Below are 20,702 nucleotides of genomic sequence, written 5' to 3'. Positions count from 1 at the left end.
GGAGCACTTTCAGTTTGGAGGAAAGGAATCCTTTCAACGGATACGTGCAGCAGAACAAGATATACTGATATTCCAAGAGTCAGTTAACCATTCCTCATTAAAAAAAGCTTGATCAATGCGTTCCAAGTACAAGATCATTATTGCCTTGTCTATTATTTGTTCTAGTTGTAATGGGCGCCTTTAGCTTCATGGAGTTGAACCATTGCCACTGGATAGTCTAAAGTCTGGACACTGTTTAGGGAGAATTTATCATCGCCTTTAGCTTGAACAAACCCTCTTGCCTTTTATGAAGACATGGCTGCCCATAAATTTGTATATGGGGTTTTAGGAAAATAATATCATTTTATTAATTATTATTAAAAGAAGGTTTTGGAAAAACTATTTCAAAGAAGGCCCTTATCTTAAAATTGTGTTTTCAAAACACAGTTTTATTTAAAATTTTACTGCTGGTAGGGTAACTCTTTGCATGGAACTCGTGTTTCCAAAACAAGATTTAGTATAAAATTTTAAATTCTATAATCCATGCAAGGTAAATTGTGTTTTTATATTGAAATTGTACGTTTTTAGACCCTTTAAAACACAAGTTGATTAACCTAGTTATTTAGCTAAGTGATTATTTAGGTAAATTATTCAAATTTAGGTTAACACAAGTAAATCTTATCATGTAAACAATGTGGAAAATAAAAAACACAACGATATGATAATCTAGGAAAACCAACAGGTAAAAAACCTGGGGAGGATTTAACATAGTTATTCTCAATGTAAAACAGATCCACTATGAAAGAATTGAAGTTTTACAATAGCGACTTAGACTACTAACATCCTATTGCTACCTCGAGTAAAAAACTTACTACTACAACCACGTGACAATTTTGAGTCCATAGACTACTTTTTTCTTGGATTCATAGCAACCACAAGTACTCCCACTTGTATTTTCTTTAAGCTCTTTATGTAGCAACTAAAGCGATTACCAAGTTCTCGACATCAATCTTGATCTTGATAACCCTAAGTATGTATGAAGGAAAACACTTCTAGACCTCACAAGAGATTTATACACATAGCATAAACAATAACTTAAAAACGTGGCTAGGGTTTTTTCTTTTATACTTAAGGCAGAACATAAAAACTTACACGTTATATGGGTTTGGACTGAGTTGGAAATTTTGCAAAAAATACATTATGCATGAGCTTCGATTGATCGAGTCTAATTTTCGATAGATCGAGCCTTGTAGAAATTGAACAGTAATTTTTTGCAATTATTCGATTCCAACTTTACACACACATCATTTTGAGCAGTCTAAATCTAGATTCTAAGTTTTGATTATGGTTTGCCAACATTACATATTGAAGTTCTAAAATATTTAGATCCTAAATCCTTAAAACCTAACAAAAATCATGTTTAAATTGTAAAATTGTGTTTCAATATAAATTTTGAAAATTTGATTTTTACTCTGAATTTGGGTGAAGGTAGGTGAAATCTAACAAGTCAGCATGTAGAAAATTTTGCACTATTAACTGAAGTGTTTTAGAAACACAATTTCTAGGTAGACATTTGCCCTATCCGCTCCTGCTACATCAGTAGAATTTTAGGTGAAATCGTATTTTTTAAACATGATTTCAATGCTTAAAATCATGAAGATGCTACTCTCCCAAAAAATAAACAAATTAGCTATGTTTTTAATAATTATTAATAAAATTATATTATTTTTCTAAAAAACAAAACCCTATTTGCACCTGCTACATGGATTACATTTTTTGTTGCTTCTAGGAGCATCCATATCAGTGAAGCTAAAAATTTTAGTATTTAACACCTTAAAAAGCTACTTCATCTATTTTAACACACAATTTTACAACACCCTGCATCAATTCTCTTATTTTTTCCATCAACTAAGCACTATTCATTTTTTTATTAAATTTTTTCCCACTTCCTCTTTGCCACAAAACCTATAAGTGATAAAATTAACCTAACTAAGTGAGCTACTAGTCTTGGTAGTTCACAATAGCAAGAAGGCAAAAAAATTTGCCTTGGGCATCATTGAAGCTAGGCACTAAATTGGAGTTTGAGGATGAAGCTATTTTACCACCATGGTCTAGTTCTAACACCTAAAGTGGGGTAGAGGATTGTATTCTTAAAGCGACCCACACAACAAAAGGCCCTAGGCATAGCCCTCCCGTGCTACTTCCACAAATTCCTCAAGCTTCCATTTGTGAACCTAGTATTTCCCTTTCTTTACTTATTTCTTGGTTTCCATAAGAAATAAGATGGATGGCTTCTATATATGACATTTTTTTTGAGCTGGAACTAACTGTAAAGGAATTACCTAAGCCTCTAAACTTCCTAGATATGATCCTCGATCAAGGCTCCATTGGAGGCTCATTAGGGCCAGCCTCCAAAAGCCCCATATATAATATCAGTTTGCACAACAGGCATGTCTAACACTGCTTTATCGACAAACACTCATTGGGCTTGATTAATTCTTCATTTGAAACACCTTTGTGTACCACTTGCTCGGTATTATCTCGCCTAGTAAAGAGGGTAGACATTAAAGTAAAAACGGGTCTAGGAAAATAAAGTTGCTTTCATTGTTTTGGGTAAAAGGATTAGGAATATAGAGTTTCAATAAAGGATTAATCAATATAACTTTTAAAATTCTTTTAATCACCAAAATCTTTTTAGAATTCCTATTTATGTTAAATAAAAATGACATGGTACTTATTTATATGAATCAGGTTGATTGTGGGTTAAGCCAGTCAACCCACAATTGACCCATTTATTAATTGTGTTATGTCTACATGCTTTGATATGAATCTATTTACACTAAACACTAATCTGCAAAAAAATTGTATCATGTTCACAGTTCAGTGCCAGACTTTACCATCCTTGGTTTTTCTTTATAGATTCTTCAAATTCCACTTCGTTACCAAATCCTTATATTCTTTTTATTGTTATTTGTTGTGGATTTTGGTGCTACCTATCGAATTTGTGCAATATATCAAATTGTTAGCGTTGGACTTCATCATTGAAAATCATTTAATTAATTCGCTATTCCGTTGCATAGGTTGGAGGGGTCTAAATAAGATTTTTTAGCAACATCTGATAAAGAGACTTCACTTAAAAATGGAAATTCTTTTTGCAATTGGAGATGTATGCACAATGCATAAATAATAATAATAATAATAATTGTATCAAATGTCCTTGTGCTCAAGAAAGCTCTAAAACAGAGTAGCATCCAAGAAATGGATGTAACTACAATACACCAAAGATTTTTTTGGTTAAAAATTAACTTGCATGTTCTGATCCTTTCTGTAGGTAATCAGAACTTCAATATGCAAACTTGATCTGTGACCTCACAATTCTAACCATTCTCATGTAATTTAAACCAGGAGAGTTTGAACTATGAACTAGATATGTATATAATTATGAACAACAACATCTCGGATCTGCAACGTTGGTTCAAACTTACATAAAGAATGCATATTATGTTAGGGTTTATGCCATAAAATCCAATTTATTGGCATGTTGTAAATAATTAAATTATTTAATTATATAAGACTATTTGTAAATGAACTAATTGGACATTATCATAGTCCTTGAGATGCATTATATGTGATTTAGTTACAAAAAATATAAATCACAAGTTTCTTGTAAACTCCTAATGTAGTTCATAGTTGGTGATGAAATTGGGCATTTCATCTGTGAAGGCTATAATATATCAACTAAAATGGTTTGTCTTGATCATAGAAGTGGAGACTTCAAGTTGATGTGTTGATATGTCTTAACTGTGTAAGACATATTGAACTGGATCGCTGTAAAATTAATTATTCAATTAACAACTGTCACCTGAATAATTTATCTCACGACTTCTAATTTTATAGACTCTCAATCTGAGAGAATAGTGAACTTGATCATGAAATGTAGGTTACTTTAATATATTAGAAGTGAGATCTAATTTAACGGTCAAAATATTTGTATGTTGGATAACCGCACATAGTATTGAAGAAACACATATTCTTAAGATGGAATCCATAGTCTCTTTCTATAAAGATACAAAATATTCCCTTGAGATAAGTTTAATAATGAGAACTGGTTATTCAGGGCTAACCACTTTAGCAAAGAATTACAAAAGTTTATATTTATTAAAATTAAATTTCATAGATATGAATAACTAAAAGATTAAACCGGGTACTCAAGGAATAAAATAATTGTTTACAAAGTAATAGTTTATTATGACTTTGTTCACCATAGATATTTCATGAAGGGGTCAAATGATATCATATTAGAGTTTTGAGAAATAATTTATTAATAAGACCTAGAGTGTAATTATATTTCTATAGTAGTACTTGTTATATAATTAATCGTAACTTTGGGATTGTCAAGAGTTGACAGATAAGTCCGAGACCCATTGGAGCTAGAGCCTTATTTGTCCCTTTGGTCCCATCCCAAGCCACACATTTAAACCTAATTGGGCTGGCCTAAAAAGCTAAACTAATTAAATAATCAGTTATTTATTTAATATGAGTTATTAAATAAAGTAACTGCCTAGGGTAGTTAAAAATGTATGTATGATTAAAAGAAGATAAAATAGTTTTTCTCTGAAGTATCTTTTGAATACACCTTCCTTATGGAGAATCAACGTACTTAAGAACTGATTGAGAGACCACTCATCTTGGGCACCATGTGGAATTGGAATGAAGATTGAAGATATTCTCAAGTCTTATTTTCAATTTTACTGCATTAAGGTACGCTATCTCTTCTTTGTTCTAGAATTCAAGGTTATATATTATCTCTCTTGAATGAAGTAGATCCTTGTATTGCTTCCACCGTGGGTTTTGTGTGAGATGCAAAACCAATTTTCCAACATATTACACACTGATATTTAGGATCGAAACACACCAACGCAACAAATAATCTCCAACTCAAAGTTAAATTTTAGTGTCACTGACAGAATGAACGCTTATACATCACTGCAACAATTTCAAATAAAAGTCAACAGAGAAGCCATGCTATTGCCAATCAATGAACACATGAATGACTCATGTTGAGAGCTCCCGTTAAATTTAAACAATTAATATTAATTACTGGGAGAGAGAATTTAATAAAAGTATGGAAATTACCTATTGGAGAAGCATCCATTGTACAGTTAAAGTCACCGTGGTCCTGCTAGAATTGAAGGCAATAAAGGAGTAGCAACAACAACATGCACTTTTTGATCATCAACTCCAGCTCTCATGTTTGGCAAAGGAGGATTCAAGAAGAAATAATCTAAGTCATATTCAATATTCATAGCACCCTCCAAGACTTTAACCACCATGGACATGGAAGGCCTCTTAGTGTAATCATTTTGCAAACACCATGCTGCAAGCCTCATCATTTTTACAACTTCAGCTCCATGTAATTGCATATTTTCACTAAACTTATCAACCAAATCCAACAATCAATCTTCCTCAATATTTTTCCTAAAAAGATCAAGTCAATGCATTGTTTCCTCTGGCTGAGAGTGATCCAAATTTCTCCTTCCACACAGTATCTCCAAGAGCACTACTCCAAAACTATAGACATCAACTTTTTTTGTAATTACTGAACTTAACCATTCTGGAGCCATATAACCAGGAGTTTCTCTCATAATTGTCACAACTTGGCTCTGGTCACAGTCAACTAGTTTGGACAACCCAAAATCAGAGATTTTTGCATTAAAATTCTCATCTAAGAGGATGTTATGGGATTTTATATCCAAGTGAACTATCGTTTGCCTGCATTCGTCATGTAAATAAGTTAGCCCCCTTGCTACATCAATGATGATCTTCTTTCTTTGTTGCCAATTAAGAAACATCTCACAATTTTTTTGAAATACCCATCTATCTAAAGATCCATTAGGCATGTACTCATAAACAAGAAATCTATGAGATTTCTTAGCACAAAATCCAATCAATCTCACCAAGTTGAAATGATGAATGCTGCCAATTGTCTCAACTTCAGCTAAAAATGATTTCTTGATTTGATTCAACCCATCTAGACGCTTTACTGCAACTTTAGTGTTATCGATTAGAGTACCTTCAAAAACTATACCAAATCCTCCCCTACCGAGCTCTTTATTGAAGTTTTCTGTCATGGATTGCATATCATTAGAAGAATATCTTGTGAGCATTCCTGTTACATGATCTAAATAATATTCCTCAACTTCAGCATTTTCTTTTTTTCGAAATAGAAAAATAAAGATTCCAATCAAAAGAAACAAAATAAAGAAGGATGTGAGGCTTGATCCCAATATTATTTCAATTAAGCTGATGTTTTCGCTTTCTAGGAGGAACATTTTGGACCTTGATGTATACTTTAAAGTAAAGTTCTGGTCTTTCATCAGCGGACATCACGGAAAAAATTTGGGATTGTAAATAGCAACTCCCCACACGGTTGCTTGAATTAAAAATAGCTGCTCTACATGAACAGTCTTTTAAGCAAGCCTCTTTGTAACTCTCTAAACTTATACTTCGATGGTCTATATTTACATCTGGGGGGTATTTTGCAAGGGGTAAGTATGTGATGTTCTCGAACTCTAAAAGAACCTGATTTTTGGAAGCTTCACAAGATAAGGGAGTAACCAGGGAGCATCCAAGCTCAGGCCGCTTCTCGTTGACTTTCAGAAAATAGCTTGTCCCATTTATGGGTGCAGGACAAGTACACTGGTTGTTTGTACAAACTCCATAATTGCCGCAAAACGTAGGGTAGCCACAGTCAACAATATATGGTGTGAGGACATCGGACACTTGCTTCCATTGTGCATCAAACACTCTCAAGTGTCTGTCAGGCCCAAGTCTCATGTACAGAGACGAACGAAAGAATAATTGACCAATTGCGTAAGGTACTAGATCAGCTTCAAAGAAAGCTAACCTTTTATCCTCAAATTTAAAATAACTGATGTTTAAAAGGTTGTTAGCTTCATAATAAAAATAGGGTTGAGGAGGATTAGAATTGATATAAGCAAGCAAACCTTGACTGGTGAGAGAGAGGGAAAACAATCCCCCTTGACTAGTGAGTTGCTTCATTGGCACCAACTTTTGCCCAAGAACCAGCGTCTGTTGGGTGATCAAAAGACTGCCAAATTATTGCTTGATTGTGATCCAAGAGCATTAGGTTGCACGTGTTGGTGAAGTTTAGGCCAGCCACAGATTTGCCGCTAATCAGAGGCGGAGCCGGAAATTTTGATTTGGGAGGACCAAGTTGTGATGCAAATATGTTAGTTAAGACAAACTTTTACACACACATATATAAATTAATTTACTAAGGGAATTTATCATATTCTAAATTTTAATGAGTATATAAAAGTCATGTATTTTTTCTATTAGACATGTACAAAAATTTATCATTTTCTACATAGCTTAATTTGTTAAATCTTTTAAATTATATGATTTTAATATAATTTCATTTTTTTTTAAGAGCACCATTGAAATAACTCAAAATTTGAGGGGACCAACTTCAATTTTTACATGTTACATTTTTTAAAATGTAAATAATATACATACTATAAATTAATTTTTTAAAATTTTGGGGGGCCACCCTTGTGTGTGGCTCCGCCACTGCCTCTAATGTTTGTGGACCACACTTCAGTTCCATTAGCATCTTGTAACACCAAACCTCTTTCTGAAGTGAACTTCAAAGTCGCATTAATGCTAACCGGATTCTTTGGGTAAGCAGAGCAGAGTATTTCTGGACTAACATACTCATGAATACCGTAGCTGTTCTCGTAAAAATAACTGAAAATGGCAAAGAGAGAACTGTTGCACGTTCGATTATAGATGAAGCCACAACTACAATAAACATACTCAGTTTCCGTATGGTAGTAGAATATTGTAGTATATATTATTCTCACAAATGATCCATCACCCAATTTCAAAGAATCAGGAGTACTGGAAAGACTGTTAGTCCATGAAGTAGAAGAGTTGGCAATCTGATAACTGTGAGGCCTCGGCATCTGGGCCGTCACTAAGATGGGAAAAGGTGTTAGAAAAAGAGCAAGGTAAAGAAGAAAACCACAGCAAATCCAGCAGCTTATACCCATTAATTAATTGTCCGTAACACACAGATCAGTGACAGAAGAAAGGCGGGGAGTGGACAAGCTAGAAAATTAAGGGGATGGAATGACAAGCATAAACAGCAAGAGATTTAGTTAACGATCAACTTGTGGTGGTGGACTGCAACTTCCGTAACGACTTGAGTCTTGAACACAGTTAGTCCGCAAATCACTCCACATTGCTTTTTGTTCGCGCGTGACTCACAAAATCAACTTCAGTCCACGTGTTGGAAAATTTATATCTTGTATCCGGTAGAGAAGACACATCGTGCGCGTTTGGTAGGAAATTCTTAGGTGTAGTCCCAGCCAATAGAGAGAAGACACATTACTAAAAAAAAGTATGACATCAGTTTACTTGCCACGTTATTCCAACTCACCCATAAAATATTAACATCGTTAGCACTTTCCGTTAACCCCGTACTCTGTTCAAATTTCATAATTTCATCTGCGAATTGAATCGGCGGGTCGGCATTCGGCGAGAGATTTCACAATGTAAAAGCTTTCAAATTTCATTATTTTTGGGAATTATCTCTCTCCCTTTCTCTCTCTCTGAGATGTATCTTTCTATTCATCATCATCAGTCATCACTATTTAGTATTTGTTGCGGTTTCTTTCCATCGCAACGTTGGCAACACTTCCGCTCTGTTTCTATTTCATCTGTCCCCGCTTCTACGGCTATCTCACTGCTTTTAGTTTTTTATTTTTCCTTTCTTAGCTCAATATTAATTGGGTTAAGTTCTTGTTGCCTTACTTTTGTTTTATATTATATGGGTCAAGCTTTAATCATATTCCTTTAGTAGCACTTTGTTGGAATCTTAGGTTCAGTAAATCATGAACATTGATTCTAGATTTGATTTACAGTTGAACTTTATTGATTGTTAAATATGAGGAATAGTTTTTGTTTTAGTTTCTTATTAAAAAAAAGTTTTTGTTTTTATTGGATTTGATCTGATTGGATAGCTTTTGGGAGTGATTGGGATCAAAAGTGCTATATTATTATTTACTATTTAGGCAAATCATCAATCCCCAACATTTATTTATTGGTTGCATAGAAAGTGTTTTTTGAAATGCTTCACATAAATCTGTTGGTTCCATGCGCAGGACTTACACGTGAACTGTGGAGTGTATGGTTGATTTGAAAATAAACGAAATTTGATCAAAATAGATCTCAATAATCTACAGTAGGTTGTATTAGCAAAGATGGGAGCACATGGAACCCGCTTAAGAATTGATTTATTTCATTTTTTTAGTGAATCTTTAAGAGTATGCTTGCTTGCTTGCAACTAGTGCTTATAGAACTCATAAACAAGAAGTTAGGCCTATGAAAATCAAGGCCGGCTCAACATACTTTGAGTCGTAAGGCAAAAAATTTATGTGGAGTCTTTTATATGTAAATATTAATTAAATAAAATTATTTAATACTAATTAAATTAAGACTAATTTGATGTATTAAATATAAAAATAGATGAATAATACTAACTGAACTAAGGTTAATGTTATATAGAAGATTAAATATCATAGTTGAAACATAAATTTTAAAATAGAACTTACTTTAACTTAGATATATGACTCTGCAAAGTTAAGTAAAGTTGTAATCTAAATTTTAATTTTATATCTTCTTTTTAAGAAGAAAAATAAATATTATTTGGTGTGTGACTTTGTAGGATATTAGTTTAAAAAAATTAATGTCTCAAACTATCAGGGGAGATTAGTCAACATTGATGATTTAACACATTTGCAACATTTTTTTTAAAATATTTTAAGATTTCAATTGGGTTGAATTTCTATTGGTCTCTTATTTTGAAAGCCTTGTTAGAAATGAAAAAGAAAAATACTATAAAATGTTCACAATATGATGTAATTGATGAACTTCAACTTCATTAATGAGTGTTTGAAATACTTTTTTATGTGATTTGTGACGTTTCAATTTGTAAGACAATAGTAAAATTTATGATATCCTTAAGATCACTCAAAAAAATAAGTGCTCAATCATTTAAAAAAATTTATATTTTTATAAAATTGTGGGCATTTGACAATGGGAGATAGGGCCTTTTTTTCCCTAGAATTTTTTTTGGGGCCTTAGGCCTAGGCCTTGGGCCAGCCCTGATGAAAATCCTCCCTACCCCTACCTTTTCTACACTTCGGCCATTGGTGACCCAAACTTGCGCTGCAATGGCATTGGCATTGTTGAGTGGTTGCAATTGTAGTTTATATGGATATTAATTAACTAGGCTTTTAATCTAAAGTCAGTCTATATGAAACTGATAGTCAATACTTGTGATACTTTCTTGGCTTTTGCTTAGTTTAGGAATTCATAGATCATGAATTTTCTTTGAGCAATCTACCATATATAATATCAAATACATTCTGTGAGAAGACATACATCCTGTAAACTTCAACCTGACAATATCCAAGAACAAATAATAAACTACAACTACTCAATTTGAAAAAACTGCCTAAAAAGGAATTTATTGGCTAAATTCTAATGCGAATAGACTACTAACAACTGTCTTGCTTGGATAACTAACACTCATGCTTATCCACCTTGTTAGTCATTAATTTGTCCATTCTGTTGATGCTGCAAGATATTGACACTATTCATGTTAAATTAATGTTGTATATCTTCATCATCATCCTTAGTTAGCCTAGAGTCCCTTGTTGAATGACAATGCTTGTTTGAATCATAACAGAAGCAAGCCACTTCGTCCAAAAACTCTAATATTTATTTATTACTAACAGCATGCCTATGTAATTAATGCACGGACTAATAAAAAAAATTTATGTAAAAGAAAAAAAACTTATAAATATTATTGAAACTATATTATAATAACTATTTTAATATATATATATATACACACACTTTTTTATTTATGAATATATATATACACACTTGATTTGGGACAGTACGTAGTATGTAATATATATATATATATATGCAAATTCTATTGTATAAAATATAAAATTATGATAGTTAATTAAAATAAAATTTCGATAAGATCTTTAAAATTATCTAGAAAATCATGATTTATTTATTTTTATTTGAAAATTATAACAATTGATGAGATCATATTAAATTTTATTTTAAAATTTTGTCATAGAATTCTAATTGGAGTAGAATTTTAAATTTCGTGAAGCTAAGATAATAGATTTTTGCCAAAATTAAACTGTCCTAAAAATTTAGGAAATAAATACAATTTATAAGTTGGATTAGAATCTTTAATTTCTTAAAATCTAGGTAAAAGAGTTTAGTTTCAATTAAATTATCCTAATAATTAAGAAGAAGATGCTTTGGTGGTATTGTTTGTTCTCCTTTATAAGGACTCTCAATTATATATTGAATTGTAACGATAATTAATAAAACTAGTTGCTAACCCGTGCGATGCACGGGAAAGCTATTAATAACTTCTCTAATATATTTAAAAAAAAAAAAAATCAATATCATGGTATAAATTATATACCAAACCAATAAAATCTATCACTTACGAAGTAATAAAATCTATCACATACAATGAGATATCATGATAACCAAGAGCTTGAGATCATATTTAGAAAATATATAACTAATATAAGCACACTCTAATACAATTAATTACACAAATATAGTTAATTCCATACTCATTCAATCAAGTATCTTTCATAAATTAGATTAATCGTTCTTGATGTCCAAGATGTATCTAAATTCTAACATTGTTAGTAAACAAAGATGCTAGACCTCAATGGGATTGCAAAGGCAACATAATGCCAATTTACACAATTTCTAAAATCATTATTTCCACTATTGAGAGAGTGAGAGAGAGAGGGGTGGCTGTTGTATTGCATCTCTTAAGAAGAATCTACCCTATACATTTTTTGATATGTAATCGACAAATAACAAAATAGATGTACCACATTTAGAGTATGCACATTTGGGAGATTAAGAGTAAAGTAAAATGAGAAAATGAACCCACCTAAAGTTTTTTGCTCTCCCTCTTGAAGTTGACTTTTCCAACATCTTCCAAAATCAAATTTATGTACTCCTCAAAGACCTGTAAGGCATAAAAATTAACATTTGACCAAATTTACATGTATTCACTTAAAATTGTGAAAGATGCTAAAATTAGATTGATATCAACCTTTTAACCAAAATTCAACATTTTAATGATTGCACATCAATTAGCAATTTTGCCATTGTTACTTGCAACATATATCTTTTTACTCTAATATGGTGCAATTTTGGCCATCAAATTTTACTCAAAAGCTAAGATTAGACAACCTCCATCCTGCATTACTCTAAGAAATCTATAGAATTACCCTAAAATCAAAAAGAACATGCCACAGCCATATGGATAGGAGGCAAAAAAAGAAGAAGTACATGTTCACAAAGATTTCAAGGTAAAAAATATACATTATGTAAACAGAACTTTTTCCACCACTTCTACACCTTCTAAAACACCAAAATAACCAAACCTCCTAAACTGAAGTCGTTTAATGCAATCTTTTCTAAATTAAGTCATTAAAATAACAACAAATGACTAACAACAAGATCTTTTTGAAAACCCATTGCAAATAGCTCAAGGCTTCTAAAATTTGAGACTTTCAATTTTCTTCTAGATTAGATAACTCTAAGTTTGGCTGATTATGCTCTTTTGGTAGTATTGCCTAGCAAATCTACTATTCAAACATTACAATGGTTCCAAATCAACCCTTCAATATTCTATCATCAATGTGGAATTTAGCCAGTAGCTTCAAAAAGAATTTGATTTGCAAAGTAGGCCACTTACCATTATTTGGGTCTCTTCCAAAGACAGAAATCGGCCAAGAGCATTTATAAATATAATAAGTCTAGAGGATAATTCAGTGATATAACAATAGGGGAAGTGGCAACATAAATAAAATCTAAATGCATCTTATAGGGAGTAACAATTAGCATAGCTGCTCCTTTTGGAATTTGGATCAAAAATATCTTTGCAACTCTCCATACCATTTTAAATCACAATCATATCATTGAAAAAATTATAACACTATAAGAAGAAACTATACAATGTATAAAAAAATTGAAATGGAACAGAGCTGATATTGTACAAAATTACAACAGAAATTGCTATGATAAGCCTAAAGACTAAGCTAACCTACATTTTTTTATAAGTAAGTTACACATACTGAGCTAACCTACACTTTGCTCTTACAAGGAGATGATGTGTGATTTGCTAGAGTTCATTGGTGCACAGAGAACTGACATACAAGCAGGTTTAGAACACAAAGAGCCTCCACAAAGCTGATCAAGCTTGCTCTCCGGAATTCTTCACAGGTTTGATACCCAATAAATTAAATCAAAACCAACCAACCAAAATACAGAAAACTAAATCCTATGAAATGCAAAATTAAAAATATGTTTGTTAGCATTCATATATTTTGATGAAGATTAAGTCTTTCAAACATGGAAGACTCATAGCTTGTCTACAATTATATAGATAACAACAAATAGAACCTAAAATATATTTAAAACCTTATTCAGAAGCTTTGAATTAAAAAAAAAAAAAAAAAAACAAACAAACAAAATTAGTAAACCAAAGTGCTAAACTGGACCCAAAAACCACAATTTCACTCCTACTAACAAATAAATAAAGAGAACAGGTTAGGGAGGAAATCCTAAATTAAATTAAAAACATCACTAACCATTCCTCAAAACGCCAAGAGACAAAGCCTAGGTAGAATTTGATCTTCTATGGTGTTCCCCTGGGAAAAACAAAAAAGAACAAAGAGGAAACATATTAGCAATTGAAATCTATAATTGCAGCAAACCCTAATTAGGAACCCCAAAATCCCAAAACTAATAAAAACCCCAAATCAATCCTTCAGCCTCAAAGTCATCTTGATTTTGTCCTAATTCAAGAATGTTCAGAAACTATGGAAACAAAAACCACAATTTAATTATAAGCAAATAGATTAGGACAACAGCAACAAAAAAGGAAGAAGATAAGGAAGATTGAGGATTCAAGGTGATCTTACCAAGGAGTTCTTGAGAAATTGAACCGGGAGATTTTGGGGCAACACTTACTTTTGGGTATCGAATCAAATAGAATGACTTTACACATATTGTGGCCTGGCTTGGGTATGCAAACTGTAATGGTGAGAGTCAGTGGTGGTCAGTTCTTGAAGAGGTTTAGGGTTTTTTCGAATTTGATTGAAAAACAAATCAGAGGATGCTGAAAGGGTAGAGAAGAGAGATGAGGGAGAGAAATAGAGAACAAAGAGGAATGGCATTCAGAGTTGGGGTTTTGGGGAAGGAGAACAAAAATTTTGGGTATTGGGTTTGATATTGTCGTGGAAAATAGAAATAGGTTTTTTTTTAGCTGATTTTTTTTTTAATAATTATGATGATTTAAAAATAATAATGACGTGGATGGGAAATAGAAATAGTTTTTTTATTTTTTTTTAAATAATGATGACGTGGAAAATTATACGAGCTTCAAAAGTTTCGGTTTTATATATACATATAGAAAAACTAATTTCATAATTAATGAGAATGTAGCTCCTTGTCATCAAGAAAAAGAAAATTCACTACAATTGATTTTGTGAATGCTGACAAAGCCCAAAACTACAACGTCAATGAGGTATAAAACTATAAACGCATGCAAAGAAAGCGTATAATAAAAAATATAATTATTTGAAGTTAACACATCTTTCTCTTAAAAAAAAAAAAGTTAACACATCTTTCTTGTGTTCGAGTTTTTGCTCGATCCTTGCTATATGCTTGCTCAAACAAAATTGCAGCAAAACTAGTATTTTTGAAAAGTTCTACAAAATTGCCATTTTGTTACGAATATGTATGATTTTTATTGTTATTTATTGCTTTTGGATTTTGGTGATACTTGTTTTTATCAATTGATAATTTGATAGTTGTGGTGGCAATATTGGTGATAATTATTGTATTTGCTCAATTCAATATATCAATATATCAAATTGTTTTTTTTATAAAAAAAAAAAAAAAAAAAAAAAAAAAAAAAAAAAAAAAAAAAAAAACAAGAAAAGACTTTAGACGTAATTGAAAATCAATCAATTAAATCGTTATTCCACTACATAAATACATAAGATTTTTCATCAACATTGCATTAAAAGAATTTTCAAATAAGGATTTTTGCAATTGGACATCTATGCATTTTACAAGTCAAAATTAAGAGAGGGAACTGTGCCAAATGTCGTTGTGCTCAACAAAGCTCTAAGACTGAGTAGCATCCTAGAAATGGATGTAACTACAATACACCATAAACATTGTTTGCCATAAATTAACTTGCCTGAAAAAAGTTTGTTAGCTGCTTCAGGATACTAGAATGAATATGAGGAATTCAAAATAGTAGATTACAAACCTCATGATCTGATCCTTTCTTCAGGTATACGAACTTCAATATGCAACCATTCTCATGTGATTTAAACCAGGAAAGTTTGAACTAGATTAAATACATATATAAAATTATGAACAACAATTTTTTTTTTTTTTTTTGGGTAGGACTAACAACAAAGATGTTAACTGAGATCACTTGGTTCAAAAACGAATCAATGGCATCCTGATTAAGGTACAAAACGATTTTACAAGGAACAACAGAATAAACTAAAAAGTCTATGTCCTCTTCTTGGTTACATCCAAAATTAGCTAACGCATCAGCACAGGGGTTGGCTTCATGTAAGACATGCCGGACTCTATTGTATTGTTCAAGCTCGTTCAGTAAACACTTGCAATCAGATAAAAGAGAGGATTAGAAGAAGAGTTGGAGTTGACTAAGTCCACAACAGATTTAGCATGCTTAGAAGCTAGATCAGCCAAGAACTCAGCAACCACTCTGGAAGAAGTCCCAATAGATCTAGAGAATCCACAAATCTTCACTGTACTAAACCTTTAAGATTTGTTTAATTTTGAACACAAATTCTATGAATACCCATTCTATTCCAAAAGGATTTAGCAAATTTACAGCCTCTGAGAATGTAAATAATGGATTCATTACCTAAGTTGCAAACAGAAAAAGTAGTGGAACAATTAATGCCTCTCTTGGCAAAGGACCTCCCTGACTGGGACACTATCCAGCACACAACCACAGCAAAATCTCAGTTTTGCTACTACGGTTCAAACTTACATAAACAATGCTAAGTATATATAATAATATATTACACATTGTGTTAAGTTCCAAGTCTTTAGAAACTAAATGTATTAGAACTTTATTGTGTATTATGTTGGCAAACCATGATTAAAACATAGAGTCAGGTTTAGACTTGCTCAAAGAGTGTTTATTTGTAAAGTTGGAATCGAATAATTGCAGAATTTATTGGACTAAATCTGCAAGGCTCGATCGATTGAAAATTAGACCTGATCGATCAAACCTCGTGCAAATTAATTTTTCTGTAGAATTTTCAACTCAGCCTAAGTCCATGTGACGTGTAGGGTTTTATGTTTTACTCCAAGTGTAAAAGGAAAAACTCTAGCTACATTTTATAAGTCTTTGATGTGCTGTGTGTTGAATCTCTTGTGAGATCTAAAGGTGTTTACCTTCATACACACTTAGGGTTATCAAGATCAAGATTTATGTCAAGAACTTGGTGATTGTTTCAGTTACTGCATAAAGAACTTAAAGAAGATCTGAAACCTTTGAGTAAAGTCTCAAAGTCACAAGTGGGAGTACTTGTGGTTGCAGTGGATCAAAAAAAGAAATAGTCCGTAAATTCGGAGTTGTCACGTGGTCATGGTAGTAAGCTTTCTACTCAAGGTAGCATTAGAATGTTAGTGGATTAAGTTCTATTATACAAATTTCAATTATTTCATAGTGGATCTGTTTTGCCTTGAGGATAGCTAGGTTAAATCCTTCCCAGGTTTTTTACCGGTTTGGTTTTCGTAGGTCATCAAATCTTTGTGCTCTTTATTTTCCGCTGCTTTATTGTTTATGATTATTTGTGTTTAACCTAGATCTGAATAATAAATCTAAGTACTCACTTGGTTAATTAATTAGGTTAAACAATCTAGTTTATAGGGTCTAAAAACGTACATATAGGATCAAAACACAACATTACAATAAAGTCTACAACTCATCCTCTTTAAAAAAAAGTCTACAACTCAAACTTAAATTTTAGTGTCAATGACAGAACAAACACTTATACATCACCGCAATAATGTCAAATAAATGTTACTAGAGAAGCCATGTTATTGCCAATAAATGACCACGTGAAATAATGTGTTGAAAGCTTCCGTCAAAACTTGAACTACTAATATTAGTCATTATGTGAGACTTTATTAGAAGTATGGAAATTACCTCATTTGTCAAGTAGCAAAAGATTGTATAGTGAACAATCATCGTGGTTGATGGAAATATGAATATACGCAGCGGAAAATTAACGGATCTACTTCATTCTTGATAGGCCAAAAATGAATTGACCCCTAGTGATTAATTGATTGATTAATTAGCCAGGTTTAATTAAGTAATTAAATTAACATGCAAACGCGTGGTAGTATAAACAAATCACCAATTAAACTAAATGCAACGAAAAATAAATTTGATATAGTGATTTGTTTACGAATGGGAAAAACCAACACAGCAAAAATCCCAACAGGTAATTTTAAGATCACCACTCCCGTGAATCTACTATTATCATAACAAACTGTTACAAGTAAAGAAATCCCAATACCTTATACCCACCTATAGTTGAATCTTACCCCAATACCCAATTGGACTTGTAGTGTAGCGACAATCTCTCCTTTTGATGCATGGCTTCCAGTACGTGACTAACCAATTGCGTGAATCTCAGTACGTGACTTGATCACCAACTAGAGAAGATTGTTGACTGCAAAGTTCTTGAGTTCATTATAGCGATGAAGATTCAAAGGATGCTTGGTCACAAAACCCTACTGTGTATGAATACAGCAACTTCTTCACAAGAATGATGAACTAGGGCAAAACTGTGTCTTCAGTCACAATTTGCTTGAACAAAACTTTGCTCAATACTTGTGCAACTTGTGTCCACTTTGACGGCCTTTAAAATAATCCTTTTATATGTCTAGGGTTGTGAGAAAAAAAAGTCCAAACACATAATTACGAACTACAATTAAAACAGAACTAAAAATCTGTTTCTCATAAACCTCGACAGATACCCTATCTGTCGAGTTGCTGTCAAGCCATGAGCTAGACTAGCTCTTCAAGGCTCGATAGATGGCTAGCTGTTGAGCTTTAATGATAGCCACTTTCTCAGCTTGAATTTCAGATAGACTTGCATGGCTTCAACACTTGATCTTGAAACAAGGTTTTTTGAAGTATTAAACACATCCTAAATATACTCAGATACAATTAAAGTGCATTTTGTCAAAGGATTAGCCAATTACATAAAATAGTGATATATGTTCATAACAAATGAATCACATATGTCCTAACAATTCTCAATTGATAACATGTGCTATTTAAGTTTCAGAATATAAGAACAAGAGTGTGTACCTTGAAGCGATGAAATTCAAAAACCAAAGATTAGAAGCATTTAGAAACACTTTTTATCTTCACTCCAATTCCACTTGATGCTTAAGAAGTGTGGTCTCTCAATCAGTTATATGTATATGTTCTTCAGAGAAAAAAATAGTGTCCAATACTCACATACATACAATTTCATGTACTTACCAAAAATTCTATATGTTTCTCTCCTTATAACTAATTATCTAATTGGGCTAGCTTTTGGGCCTTTCCAATTGGGTTTAAGAATGTGACTTGGAGTGAGACCAAAAGGGAACAAATAAGACACTAGTTCCAATGGGCTTTAGGCTTTTCTGTCAACTCTTGACAAGTCTAAAGTTACCATTAATTATATTTAATACCACTATATAAATATAATGACACTCTAGACCTTATTAATAAATTATATCCCAAGATTTTAATGTACATGCAAACCCTTCATAAAATATTCATAGTAATACAAAGTTATGAATGTAAACTGTCACTTTGTAAATTACTACATCTTAACCCTTGAGTACCCGGTTTAATCTTTTAAGTTATTCATCATATATTTATGAAATCCAATTTCATAAATATATACTTTAGTAACTATTTACTAAAGTAGTTAGGCCTAACATTCTGAATAACAAACCCATCTTGAGAATATATATTCCATCAACACTAAATGTGGTTGCCCAACATACTGAGATTTTAACCATTATTTTAGATCTCACTCTTGATATATTAAAGTAACCTACACTTTATGATCAGGTCCATTATTCTCTCAGGATTAAGAGTTCATGTAAATATAAGTCGTGAGATTTATTATTCATTTGATTGTTTTTAGAAGAATAATAAATCTCACAGAAGTCTAGTTCAATATGTCTTAACTCTTAAAACGTATCAACACATCAACTAGAAGTCTTCACTTTCATGATCAAGACAAATCATCTTAGTTGATATGTTATAGTCTTTGCAGATGAAACGCTTGATTTTATCACCAACTACGAACTAAAATTCTGAGTTTACAAAGAACCTATGATTTATATCTTCCGTGACTTTTCACATAAATCACATACTATACATCTCATGGACTACAAGATAATGTCCAAATATTAATGTTACCATTATTTTAGATAATAAAACAACTTTATCAATCACAATATTAAGTCATACATAATGTCGTACATAATGTCATACTTAATATCATACATAGCATCATACAATAATATTTAAGGGCACTAATCCTAACAATCTTCCACTTACCCTAAAGACTATTGTGCACTAATCTAACTCTTATTCCTTCCAAATGTGACTTGAAAGTCTTTTGAAGCAAGGCTTTGGTAAAGGGATTTACTAGATTATTTGCACTTTCAATCTTTGCTACCATTACATCTCCACAAGTAACAATGTCTCAAATAATGTGGTACTTTCTCTCAATGAGCTTTCCTTTCTTATGATTTCTTGGATCTTTGGATTGTGCAACTGTTCCATTATTGTCGCAAAATAATATGATTGGAACTTGCTCCATTCTAATAACACCAAGATCAGAAAGGAATTTCTTGAGTTATACAGCTTCCTTTGCCGCTTCACAAGCCGCAACATACTTAGCTTTCATGGTGGAGTCCGCAATACAAGATTGCTTAACACTCCTCCAACTTATGGCTCCACCTCCCAAGGTAAAAATACATCCTGCAGTGGATTTTCTAAAATCTAGATTAGATTGAAAATTTGAATATGTATAGCTAATGGGAATAAAATCCCTACTATAGTAAACAAGCATATAATCTCTCGTTCTTTGTAGATACTTGAGAATATGCTTTACAGCTTGCCAATGTTTTGGTCCTAGATTTGATTGATATCGGTTGATCATGTCAACTGAATACCAGATATCTGGTATAGTACAAAGCATGACATACATGAGACTTCCTACTACAGAAGCATAAGGAACTTGTCCCATCATATTTTCTTCCTCTTGAGTCTTAGGCCTTTGGTCACCAGACAGAGGAATTCCATGTTTGAAAGGAAGTAATCCCTTCTTGGAGTTTTGTATGCTAAACCGTTCTAGAACCTTATCTATATATCCAGTTTGTGATAAGCCTAACATCTTATTCTTGCGACCTTGCCAAAGCTTGATCCCTAAAATAAAGTTAGTCTTACCCAAGTCCTTCATATCAAATTGGCTTGACAACCAAACCTT

At 32.2% G+C, this 20,702-nt stretch overlaps 1 long non-coding RNA gene and 1 pseudogene across 1 annotated transcript; both read right to left on the bottom strand.

The window, feature by feature from the left end:
* Positions 1–4,990: 4,990 nt before the first annotated feature.
* LOC111997384 (G-type lectin S-receptor-like serine/threonine-protein kinase SD2-5) lies at positions 4,991–6,708 on the bottom strand (annotated as a pseudogene).
* A 4,976-nt stretch (positions 6,709–11,684) lies between these two features.
* LOC136070469 (uncharacterized) lies at positions 11,685–14,496 on the bottom strand. Its single transcript, XR_010631707.1, has 3 exons — positions 14,055–14,496; positions 13,722–13,781; positions 11,685–12,091 (listed from the first exon to the last, which is right to left on the bottom strand). It is a non-coding gene; the product is annotated as an uncharacterized LOC136070469 (long non-coding RNA).
* Positions 14,497–20,702: the final 6,206 nt, after the last annotated feature.

The sequence above is a fragment of the Quercus suber genome, unplaced genomic scaffold, assembly GCF_002906115.3.
Source record: "Quercus suber isolate HL8 unplaced genomic scaffold, Cork oak 2.0 scaffold_13, whole genome shotgun sequence".
Taxonomy (NCBI): Eukaryota; Viridiplantae; Streptophyta; class Magnoliopsida; order Fagales; family Fagaceae; genus Quercus; species Quercus suber.
This window is presented reverse-complemented; position numbering and strand designations above follow the sequence as displayed.